This window comes from Limulus polyphemus, unplaced genomic scaffold (assembly GCF_000517525.1).
Source record: "Limulus polyphemus unplaced genomic scaffold, Limulus_polyphemus-2.1.2 Scaffold443, whole genome shotgun sequence".
NCBI lineage: Eukaryota > Metazoa > Arthropoda > Merostomata > Xiphosura > Limulidae > Limulus > Limulus polyphemus.
This window is the reverse complement of record NW_013666053.1, coordinates 518,042-530,073: the sequence shown is the minus strand read 5'-3', so window position 1 is coordinate 530,073 and position 12,032 is coordinate 518,042. Positions and strand designations below refer to the sequence as shown.

At 32.1% G+C, this 12,032-nt stretch overlaps 1 protein-coding gene across 1 annotated transcript in view; it reads left to right on the top strand.

Annotated features, from left to right (window-relative positions):
* LOC106458316 (latrophilin Cirl-like) overlaps positions 1 to 12,032 on the top strand; it is a gene marked incomplete at its 5' end in the record, with an annotated part of 70,696 nt that overhangs the window by 19,452 nt on the left and 39,212 nt on the right. The gene's annotated exons all lie outside the window — the stretch shown is intronic.

Here is a 12,032-nt window from a genome sequence, read left to right as displayed (position 1 = left end):
TAGCTGAAAGATGCAACCATAATAAATATATTGGAAAAACATTCGCAACATACTCTGCACCATTTTTGAAATATTGTATCACCAACAAGACGATATACTGCAATTTGTCACATGCCAGGTACCGTTTACAACAGGTAGTCTCCAGTTCAACTATGTGCTTTGAGTAGGTTGTAAGTATGATTCTTGTGTTGTTTTTATAAGGTAAGTTCGTTCTTTATCTGTAATGGACTGCCGTATTGGAGTTACATCCAGTAACAAACTGCTTAGTTTTATAGCTTTCTTTACTATTTTCGCTGTGTGACTGGTAGTCAGTTGTGAAATAGTCTGTTTTATAACTTGCTGGAATCACACCTTTCCTTGTTCTACGGATATGGATCAACATTAGAGCTATCCCTTTATCGTAACTCTAAACTTTCGTTCTTTTCATACTTTTACACTCGCAGAATAGGAGATATTTGCATCAGAAGGTTCTGTAATGTAACCCTCTCAGAGGGGGTCAACTTTAGAGCTATCTGCCTTTGAAGAGGCACGCCGTTTGAAATGAAAATAACGACTATTCGACATTAGAAAACGTCGACTTTTTTCTTGCACATTTCTGAAAATGTGCAAGAAACCGAGCGATAAAATTTGATTTACTTTAGAAATTTGACCTTCTCTCACCTTATAAGGTCAGTTTTATAATTTAGAAAAAAAATGGTATGGGTTTGAACATTTTTAGTGGCCATATCTTGTAAATATTGCTTTGAAAGAATGCTGAAAGCAAGTTTTGTGTCACGAGATAATCCGAATATGACAATCGCCGTGTTTGATAAACATCAATACTGATATATTTCTTTCATGATATTTCAGAATACTTTTTATAAGCAGACTATTAGATCCCAGTTAAGGGCTAGCTATTTTTAAAGAAAATATTTTCAATGTAGGTTTGTGTTAATATATCAATTTTACATAAAAAAGAAAACACCAAATTACTAAAGAGCTTATAGATTGTGTAAAGATTGATATAAATATTCATTTATTTTTCAACATACAAGTTTGCAGATACCCTTACAAGTTTATATATATATATACGTACATACATGTGCGTTAGAGCATAATAATAATAACCAACCATTAATAAATTATACTGGTACCACAGCAGCTTTCATGTGTATGATAATTTAACATGCTGAAACCTCATTTTAATTGCCTGGTGATGACAGATGCATTAAGCCTAAGGGGGGAAAAAAAAGGACGGGATGAGGGTTAGTTGAGTTGTTCCTCCACTTAGCCAGCCCTGTGGCACATTACTTGGCTGATAACCATGAACTTTCTAAGAAAGTAGTTTGTATATGGAATAAAATAGGCCTAACACATTACAATAGGTTCCGTTTTTACCAACATAAGCATGTGTGTTTATACTAAGCTTTTCTTTCTATTTAGCTTGATGGTGGTCGCGATTTTCTAATGAAATACCTATAGTGTTAATAATACGTTCTTTGCATTTAAAAGATGAAAAATAATAAACTTGTGCAAAAGTGTGTATGGAAATAAGGTGGAAGTTATGTTTTTTTTTTATTAACGTTGCACAAAATATTCCAGTTGGATTATCTTTATAAAATTTTAGAATTAGCTATGCTGGAAAACCTCCTGATGATTGTACAAACAAAACTGCCAAAACAAATAATCGTGCATTTCATTAGTCTTTGACTCAATAAAATGGGAGTGAATCATCAATAATTTGATCATTATATTGCACCAAGAAGAGAAAGATTATTCTGATATGTGGGTTATTACGGTACCACAAAGACTAGGATTCTCATTCTCATTGTCTTGTGTCACAGATGCAATAAATCTTAAGACACTTTACATAAGTCACTAAGATCTAGATAACAGCCGTTTACAACCTGGAAATAAATGAGTGAGAGTTATGTTGAATAACTTCGCATAGAATGATCCTGTCTTCTATCTAGTTTTGGTGATGGCTTTTCGAACTCTGTGTTGAGTTCTTTGTCGGACAACGTTGAGAATGTATAAAATTGTAAAAAGGAGTGAGATATAATAGTTATTGTGATGCTTTACAGTTGTTCCTGTTATACTAAAATTAGAATCTCATAAGCCGCGATAGTGGCTGTCGTTTTTTTTTTTTAGATAATTTTGTAGCATTAATGATTCCATTAGAGTATAAGGCCCTAATTGTTTTTAGAGGTGTTTGTTTTTCCAGAACCAATAACACTAACCCAAGGAAAGAATTGGACTTTATTGTGTTATAGTGTACAGCAGTAAGCCTTTTTATTACACTTTGTTTTGTTTGAGTAAACATTGATAAGCCTCGGAATCGTTTTTTTTTTACTTCTTCTTTGAGAGTTAGAATAGAGACTAATAAGCCTTTGTATTGTATTTCGTTGTACTGGAGAAGGCAACATTAAGCCTTGGCATTTGCTGTAATATTGCATACAGAAGTAAACTTCTATATTTAACTTTGTTAAGTTTTTATTTTACGTTCTACTGTGTTTAATCAGAAATAATAAACTTATTATTTGCTTTTCTTTTATTAGTAGACAGAACTGAGTTTTGGTATTGTATTGGGTTTCGTTAGAGTGAAACGTGGTACCATTAGTAGTATTTATGCAAATAAACTTTGCTATTAATTTGCCATTTCTTAAGTAAATAATATCAGGTTTTAATATTGGTGACTGCTGAATAAGGAATTGTCATTATTATCAATCCTGTACTTTATCTTTCTAATGTAATTTTAGATTTCATCACATGTTGGTCTTGATAATCGTATTTTTTATTAACACAAACAGCAGTTCATTTTCGTAAATTGAGCCAATGAATCATATATAATTGTATTTGTTAGATCAGTTCAGATAGAAGTAAGCTTTTATCATATTATTTGTTGCATTAGTTCAGAGATTAATAAACTTTTATAACAATGCTTGTTGTACTAGTTCACAATGCTAGTACAATGCTACAATCAGGAATTCGATTCCACTCGATAGACACAGCAGAAAGCCCGATGTGGCTTTAAAAACAATCAAACACACTCATTTAAAAGTAAGATTTTTATAACATTAATTGTTGTATTAGTTCAAGCAGAAGCAGTTTTATTTTGTGATGTTTTCGTTGGAGTAAACAGCAGTTAGCCTTGCACGCTACCATTGTCAAACAATCTGTATACTAGTAAGTATGTAGGCGAATGTATACGCAAAGAGAAACATAAGACCAAACTCAAACTGTGATTTATGAGTGTCTTCATCGATCTTCGATGTTGTTACTTTTATCGTACAGTTTAAGTCAGTAAAGATTTCTTCCTAACCAGACGCACCCTTTCGATGTTTTGAACTCCCTTTCCATGTCATGGGAAGGAAATTACATTCAATCCTTTACTGTATTCAACTAAAGACATTGTCTACTTTAGTAGATGTTGGTTTCAGGTGTTTATCTTCAAATGTGGTATGAACTCAATTGTATTATCTATGGACGTACATCCTCTAGTGTCCCTTCTATTGAATCAAAAGAGGAAAAGAGCTGCTGTTAAACAAAGACCCAACAACAAAACAAAACGACGTAATTTAACCTAGAAACAGGGAAATGTTTTTATTTCACTTATTTGATCGCAAAAGAATATACCGCGTGCTGATCGAAATGTATGCTTATATAGATTAGCTTATTGTATATTTTAGCAAAAGAAATAAAATGTAAAGCAGGAATATTGAAATACTGATGTAATATAGTACCTTCAGTTTATTCAACTTGAGTTTTAAACCGAAAAAAAGATGTAAAGAAACGTTACATGTTTGAACACTTATATAAATATTTAGTAAATTTTAGCGTTGGAGGATGAAATAATTTGTCAGTACAAGACCTTCTGAACAAGGTATTTCAGTGTATTAATATATGACGTTTATTTGTTCTTTCTCTCTTATTATTATTATTATTTTTCTCATTGCATATACTAGTTTTGGAGGTTGACTTTCTCATAGCCAAGTATAAGTTATTTCAACAAAACAGTGCACAAAATACTTAAAATGATACAATTATTGTCAATTTAATAGCTGTCTATAAACTAATTGAAATTAGTATTGTAAACTGGGTGAGGTACGGTTTCAGGCGTAGTTCGTGTCAACTTACATTAACTAAATACGTTTTACAGTGAAAATATTCATAAATATATTCGAATAAAGCTATGAAAATGTTTGTATTAAATATTATAAATCAACTTATAACATACAGTTGATGGGTATACTTCCAGTTACTTAGAGGATATCTAACAACAATGACAACAAAAAGAAACAGATATTAGCGAACATACTACTACATAAAACTAAACCTCAGTGGGGCAGCGGTATGTCTTCTGATTTACAACCCTAAAATCAGGGGTTTGATTCCCCTCGGTGGACACAGTAGATAGCCAAATGTGACTTTGCTATAAGAAAAATACACACCCTTTCTTACGCATAAAACTTCACTTGTTTCAATAGGAAACTTTAATCTGGAGGGGCTATTTTCTAATACTAAATATTTATTGAAATCTTGAGATCACGTTAACGGTCAACTAAGTATCAAACAATTTCTGTAATTTGTTGTATAGGACGAGCCATACTCTACCAATCTCCTCAATAAGAAAAAAGGAAACTACGAATAATACAAAAATTCTTTCTTTATGATTAATCTGTATTTTGAGGATTAATTAATCCTTTTAATATTAAATATATTTAAGAGTGCACTGATTATCATAATTATTCCCACGTGAAACAGTCCCATGAAATAAATATTATTAAGTGTCTTTATTTTAGATTCGATATTGCCCATCCTTTATAATAAGGCATATTACATTTTGCCCATCCTCTTTAGTGTGACAGATTAGATTTTACCCATTTTCTTTAATGGGGCAGATTACATTTTGCCCATCCTCTTTAGTGTGACAGATTACATTTTGCCCATCCTCTTTAATGGAGCAGATTACATTTCACGCACAGTTCTAGCTAGAAAACGAGAACTGTACGTTAAATCTTATCATATAAATATATAATAAAACTTTCTAATCTCAAAAGCCATTTTAAATCTTTAACATGATCCTCTGACCTTGATTCGTAATAATTGTTGGTAACAAAGTTTTATGTTTATATTTTTCGTTGCAAACAAATACCTTAATATTTTAAACAGCTCAGAAATCATTACCTTCTTTTATTTGTTGTAATTAAACACAAAGCTACACTATGGGCTATCTGTGCAGTGCCTACCGCGGTGTTTAGCGTTACAAGCGTTCAGATTTACTGCTGAGATGGTGCAGTAATCATTAAAATTTGCCATCATTCGATTTAGGATCTTCCTAGGGAACATATACATAGCAAAAGTCCTAATCTTTGTTCTCGTAGAAAACGAGTGTTAATAAGTATTAAACGGCAAATGCTCTCACTGCGCTACCTTACCTACAACAATACGTTTCTAATAAACATGTAATAACAGCTGTCCAGCTTTGTACTCAATGATACAAGGTGAAAGAAATAGATCGTTATAAATTGGCGGCTTCATTCTATCAGTGAAGGACGTATAGCACGTGCACGTTACAAGGACCCCATCACGACTGTTGGAGATGAAATGAGAACTGGGGCAGAAATCTCTTATATAAACTCAGACGAGTTTTAACTATATTTGTGCTTTTTATTGAACTTCTTTGTAATTTATGAAGTCACCCCATATATATATATATAAAGCTTACATTTATAGGAAAATAAATTTCCCTTATTCCGGTCACATAAAAGAGAGCTGTATCTATAAAAGAATAAATGTGCTTTTTTCGTTTATGTTTCTTTTGCGAAATGCGCAGAAATTCCTAGGGCACATTTACAGCTAAGTATGTTTGTACATCCCAATTTGTTGTATTTCCGATGAACAATGATGTGTTTCCGATGAACAATGAGAACGGAAAAAGGAAAAGAAAACCACATTACCACAAAAAGTCTCCTATACAGTAGCCCATTCATGGAAGATTTTCTTTCTTTATATCGTAAAAAGCAAAGGCTTTACTTATCACTGATTTTATACTAAGTTCCCTTTACTTACACTGGCTACATAATAACAGTACTCCATCAAACAAATTGTAACCTGAATTAAAAATATTAGCTATTTCGGACACACGGTGTTCCCATTATAAAAGCATAATAGAACCTTGTCGTTTGGTGCTTTTGTTTAACAGTTCGACTCGAATAGAATTGGAAAACTTGTTAATGTAAAGTTTTGAACACCACTAATGATGAATGATTGAAGTTTAGCTGTAACGTTATGCGAGCGTTATGTACATACATATTACAACAGTTTAATAATTGATATGTACTTGTGAGTATTATATATAAGGATTCTCCATTTTATGTAGTTTTTACCCGTGATGCTTCCTAACTGCTAAATTGTGAAACTTAACAGTGCTGTAAAGTGATGAAAGTAACAATACTATTGCAATTGGGTTTAATATTCTTGAGTAAATTGAAACAAAAGAAATTAATTAATTAATATAAATATCCACCATCAATCTTTTAACGAGCTGCTTAAAATTTAATCTGGTTTGTTGTGTAAATGTTTTAAAATGTATGCATGGCCAAGTATGTCATTTAGATGTTGGCTCTACTTCTAAAATCTTAGTGGGACTGAGGTTAGTATGGCTCAACATGTTTCTTATATCGCCCTAATTTGATAAGCAACCATTGATACTTTATAAGAAATATGATGACTAAGTCAATTAGAATATATGCTTTGTAATAAAATTTAAGTATTGCATTTGTTTTCAGTAATAAAACGTAAACTTCTTTTTAAAAATGTTGAGATATTAGCCCATTAAATTACACAACAAAATTCATTAATTGTTATCTTAAAAGGTTTGAAAATATGTTACCTAGAAAGTTAAATTTGCTCCTAATGTAAAGTTACTTTTGTTATTCTTAATTCGTTAGTTGTTTGTTGATAATTCGTATGGTAATTGGTAACCATTAAGATGTGACCAAGCTTTAAGCTTAAGAAAATCGCACAACATAACGTTGTAGAAAGTGTTGATATAAATTTTGTGTAGTTCCGCTTAGTTTAATATAGTTCGGTGAAAAAATTACGTTTATCGTTTAGCAAGTACGTTATTGATACGTCCTAATTTTATATTGCTTAAAGCTGACATAACTTTCCAAAAGTTATAAGTATTTATCCACCTCGAAGCGTTCTGCTAATCTTGAGGAGGAGATTCACATTTCACTGATAGATGCTTACAGGTTTATGAAGAAAGACATTTCAGTCTTGAGGAATAATCTTGATGAACAAAACTATGCCTAACATGATGAGTATAATTAGAATATCAATATTCTCTCCCAGCTTTACTCGAGTCCTTATGAAGTGTTGTTGTTGTTTCTTTTCATTATATAATAACTGTCAATTTAATTTGTCAGCGTATCACAAATTCCTTTCAAAACGAAACTGCCTTTTTAAATCCTTTGCCATTGATGTGTTAAAAGAGTTAATTAAATGGGTCAATTTAAGGGCAGGGTCTACTGAAGCTACTTTTTTGAAACACTGCATCACATCAAAGTCAGAGACAAGAGGTTATATAAGTCGTCTAATGAACTAAATGCTCAGATTAGCAAGTAAGATGTTTTTAAAGAGCTTTCAGACTATTCACTTTAATTACTGAATGGGAAGCATCATGGAGAAGCTCGCAATAAGAGCGTGTAATGTAGAAATCTAATATATACATACGTGTAGGGTGTGCATATTTACGCGACTGTAAATTGAAGAACAGTTCAGATTTTTAACCTAACTTTATTCTATTTTAATAACAAATAAATAGTATTTAAGTGGACATATCATACCTGAGAATTATTTCATCGAAACTTCATTATATGTGAGATTTCAAGTTAATGTTAATTGACATATATTCATTAATTACGCAATATATTTTATATCTGTACTTATTATTTAAATTTCGTTTGTTATACCCTCCAGAGGCACATAGGCATGTCTGCAGACTTCAACGTTATAAACTGGGTTTCGATACTCGTGGTGGGCAGAGCACAGATAGGCCTTTGTGTAGCTTTGTGCTTAACTTAAAACAAACGAAACAAACATCGTTTGTTGTATATCTTTTATGAAAAAAATACATTTATTGTTGAACAGAAACTCGCTCAGAGCATAATAAGCGGTTCGAATCCCCGTCACACCAAACATGCTCGCCCTTTCAGCCGTGGGGGCGTTATAATTTGACAGTCAATCCCACTATTTGTTGGTAAAAGAGTATCCCAAGAGTTGGTGATGACTAGCTGCCTTCCCTCTAGTCTTACACTGCTAAATTAGGGAGGGCTAGCGCAGATAGCCCTCGCGAAATTCAAAAACAAACAAACAAATAATACAAGTCTCCATTTATATAAAACTCGTGTGTCATCATAGCTCAATATGCTGTTAGTGATATATGTGACAAGTGTCACATAAACTGAGGAAGTTATTAGCAATACTTCAAGAATTAGATATGCTAAGTTTATAAAACATTGACCTACAGCCCGATGTAATAATACCTGCGCTATATACTTGTGCTAGCGTGTTATTAGTCAAATAGGATAAATCACCGTAAACGAACATGAGGAACATTCCCCAAAATGAATCGAGCTAATATAATCATATAAAGTTTTCCATTCAGAAATTCTACAAATCATATCATGCACTTGAAATCCATAGCTACTTTGATTGTTCCCCATCATGCTGTACATTAGATATTTTGACCTTAACATTACCCATCCCTTGCAGCTTAAAACTGACGTGTTACATCATAGCCTAATATACTATCATCAATATATCTAAGTAAAATCACAGACTTGTGACACATACTGAAACATTTATTAACAAAACTTAAGTTAGAAAAAGACGAATTTATCCAAGCTTTACCACAAATAATGTTCATACATTTTACTTTTGGAGATTTTAAGAACAAAATATGTAAAAGTTCTTGACAAAATATTTCATTTTTGTTGCTACTTTTGATAAAAGATATGGTCTACAAAAAAGACAGTTCTTTCACATTTTATAAATACATCATGTTTACCATTTATCATTATAGAATATACTTTACATCTAAAATAATGTGTATGTAAGTCTAACAATGAAGAACGGATTTTATGTCACCGAACTTGACAGTTAGTAAAAAAATTAATTTATATAATTTTTCACTTTACATAACGATATAGAAAGCTAAATGTACATTCATGACATTCTCAAAATTTGAGAGTAAATTAGGAAGCTACTTTCTGTTTTAAGATATTATTATCTGTTTTCGATCTAGAACTCACGTATCTGTAGCTTAAAATTAATATTGTTTACAAATATAATTTACCAAGATCTATACATAGTTTATCTTTTTTTCAGGATGTAATTGTTTAGACACACAAATAAATATCACTATCATCCCTCTTATAATTTGTGTTGTGTTCTTCAAATTTATCTGAGGGGCAAATTTCGCTGATAACTCAATACCCTTTGGTAGTTAGAAATAACACAAACTGAAACATGCATGATTTATAAAGTACTTGTATACTTTCTACTTTCTTAGATTTTTCCCACTGACCTTTGTTCATTAGTCATACAACTGTCAATGACCGCAAGTTGAAATTCAGACTGTTCTAATGTCATGCGATATTTGAAAATAATGAAAACAAGAACTAATATAATTCGTCTGATATATATCAACGCAGAGCATTGATTGTAACAGTAAAAAAAATTCTTATTCTCACAAAGATATTGATAACTTGTAAACGTTGTAATATCCTTTATATCCAGAGACTGTTGGTCAAAGACCATACTTTCATACATTCACCAACATGTTATTAATATAATGCATTATCATTGATTTGTATTTTATAAAATATCATAATCGCTATTTGCTCTAGTACTGAACGAAAAGGGTAATGTGTTGACGTTTATGACGAGGTAGCGTTAACACTACCAGGCTCTTTTATGATATAAAGGATGGAGAATTTGTTAAATACTATGATGTTACATCACTCTATTGTTGGAACAATAAATACTATGAATACTGTAGTGGACTTTTTCAATAGTTCGATACGATGATATACGTATATGTTCTGTGATCTCACGACAAAAGTTATGGTCTACAAAAAAAGACATATCTATCCTTCTACATAAAATCAGTTTATAAAGGGAGTTCATATAAACTCACATATCATACTTTCACCAACATGATTACATTTATATCCAGAGACTGTTGGTCAAAGACCATACTTTCATATTTTCACCAACATAATCACCTTTATATCCAGATACTGTTGGTCAAAGACCATATTTTCATACTTTCACCAACGTCCTTTATATCCAGAGACTGTTGGTCAAAGACCATATTTTCATACTTTCACCAACGTCTTTTATATCCAGGGACTGTTGGTCAAATACCATACTTTCATACATTCACCAACATGATCTCCATTTATATCCAGAGACTGTTGGTCAAAGACCATACTTTCACACATTCACCAACATGATTACATTTATATCCAGAGACTGTTGGTCAAAGACCATACTTTCACACATTCACCAACATGATCACCTTTATATCCAGAGACTGTTGGTCAAAGACCATACGTTCTACACATTCACCAACATGATTACATTTATATCCAGAAACTGTTGGTCAAAGACCATACTTTCAGACTTTCACCAACATGATCACCTTTATATCCAGAGACTGTTGGTCAAAGACCATACTTTTATACATTCACCAACATGATTACATTTATATCCAGAGACTGTTGGTCAAAGACCGTACTTTTATACATTCACCAACATGATTACATTTATATCCAGAGACTGTTGGTCAAAGACCATACTTTCATACTTTCACCAACATGATTACATTAATATCCAGAGACTGTTGGTCAAAACTATACTTTTATTCTGGATATAAATGTAATCATGTTGGTGAATGTCCAACAGTCTCTGGATATAAATGTAATCATGTTGGTGAATGTATGAAAGTATGGTCTTTGACCAACAGTCTTTAAAGACCATACTTTCATACATTCACCAACATGATTACATTTATATCCAGAGACTGTTGGTTAAAGACCATACTTTCATACATTCACCAACATGAGTACATTTATATACAAGTTCATAGTTTTGTTATTATGCAATATATCCCCCGCTGGGACAGCGGCAAGTCTACGGATTTACAACGTTAAAATCAAGGGTTCGATTTCCCTCGGTGGACACGGCAGATAGCCGATGTGGCTTTGCTATAAGAAAACACAAACATACAGAATATAGCTGTATTATTGGTTACTTTTGAAAAGTGGCTGCTTTCATCTCTATTTACTCAGTCACTATTCTGTATGCTTTAGCATATAATTAAGATTAAAATGTACTGCTATTTTATATATATACATATATTACGCATAATCTCTTCATATCTGAGTGCCAGGAGTTGCAATTTTTGCTGTTGGACGATGTTCTAAAAATACTATGTCCGGTGACCTTTAGAACTTCGATTTATTTGGCAAACATTGAATTTATTTCTTAATAAATTCAACCAGTATTCGTAAAATAGCTGTTAAACGACTTTATATATTTTTCATTTGTGATTTTTATAATGTCTTAATACTACCTACCACCAGTCATTACTCTTTAGATGGAGAGACCTTTAGATCACAGCAAAGCCCCCCCCCCCCCAATTTAAACCCATGTTTTGGAGGGATGGTCTGATTTGACTTCCCGTGATGAAGGGGTCACCGTTTAGAGGTGCTCGAGCATTTGTCTGTTTGTTTCTGGGTTAGCATATTGACAGTTATACAAATAGACTGGTGAACGTTACTTCAAATAAATGCTACTGTTTCGTGTTTACTGTTGTCAGTACTTAGTTTCCTAATCATATAGACAACTATAGTATTCTTGTTTTCTATTCACATACAGGTTTCTATGGTCCTTTTATTTTAAATTTCCTAAGTCTTTTAGTTTTTGTCTTTTCAACTTGTAAGTCCCTACTAAGTAAATATTAATTTACTGTCTACTTA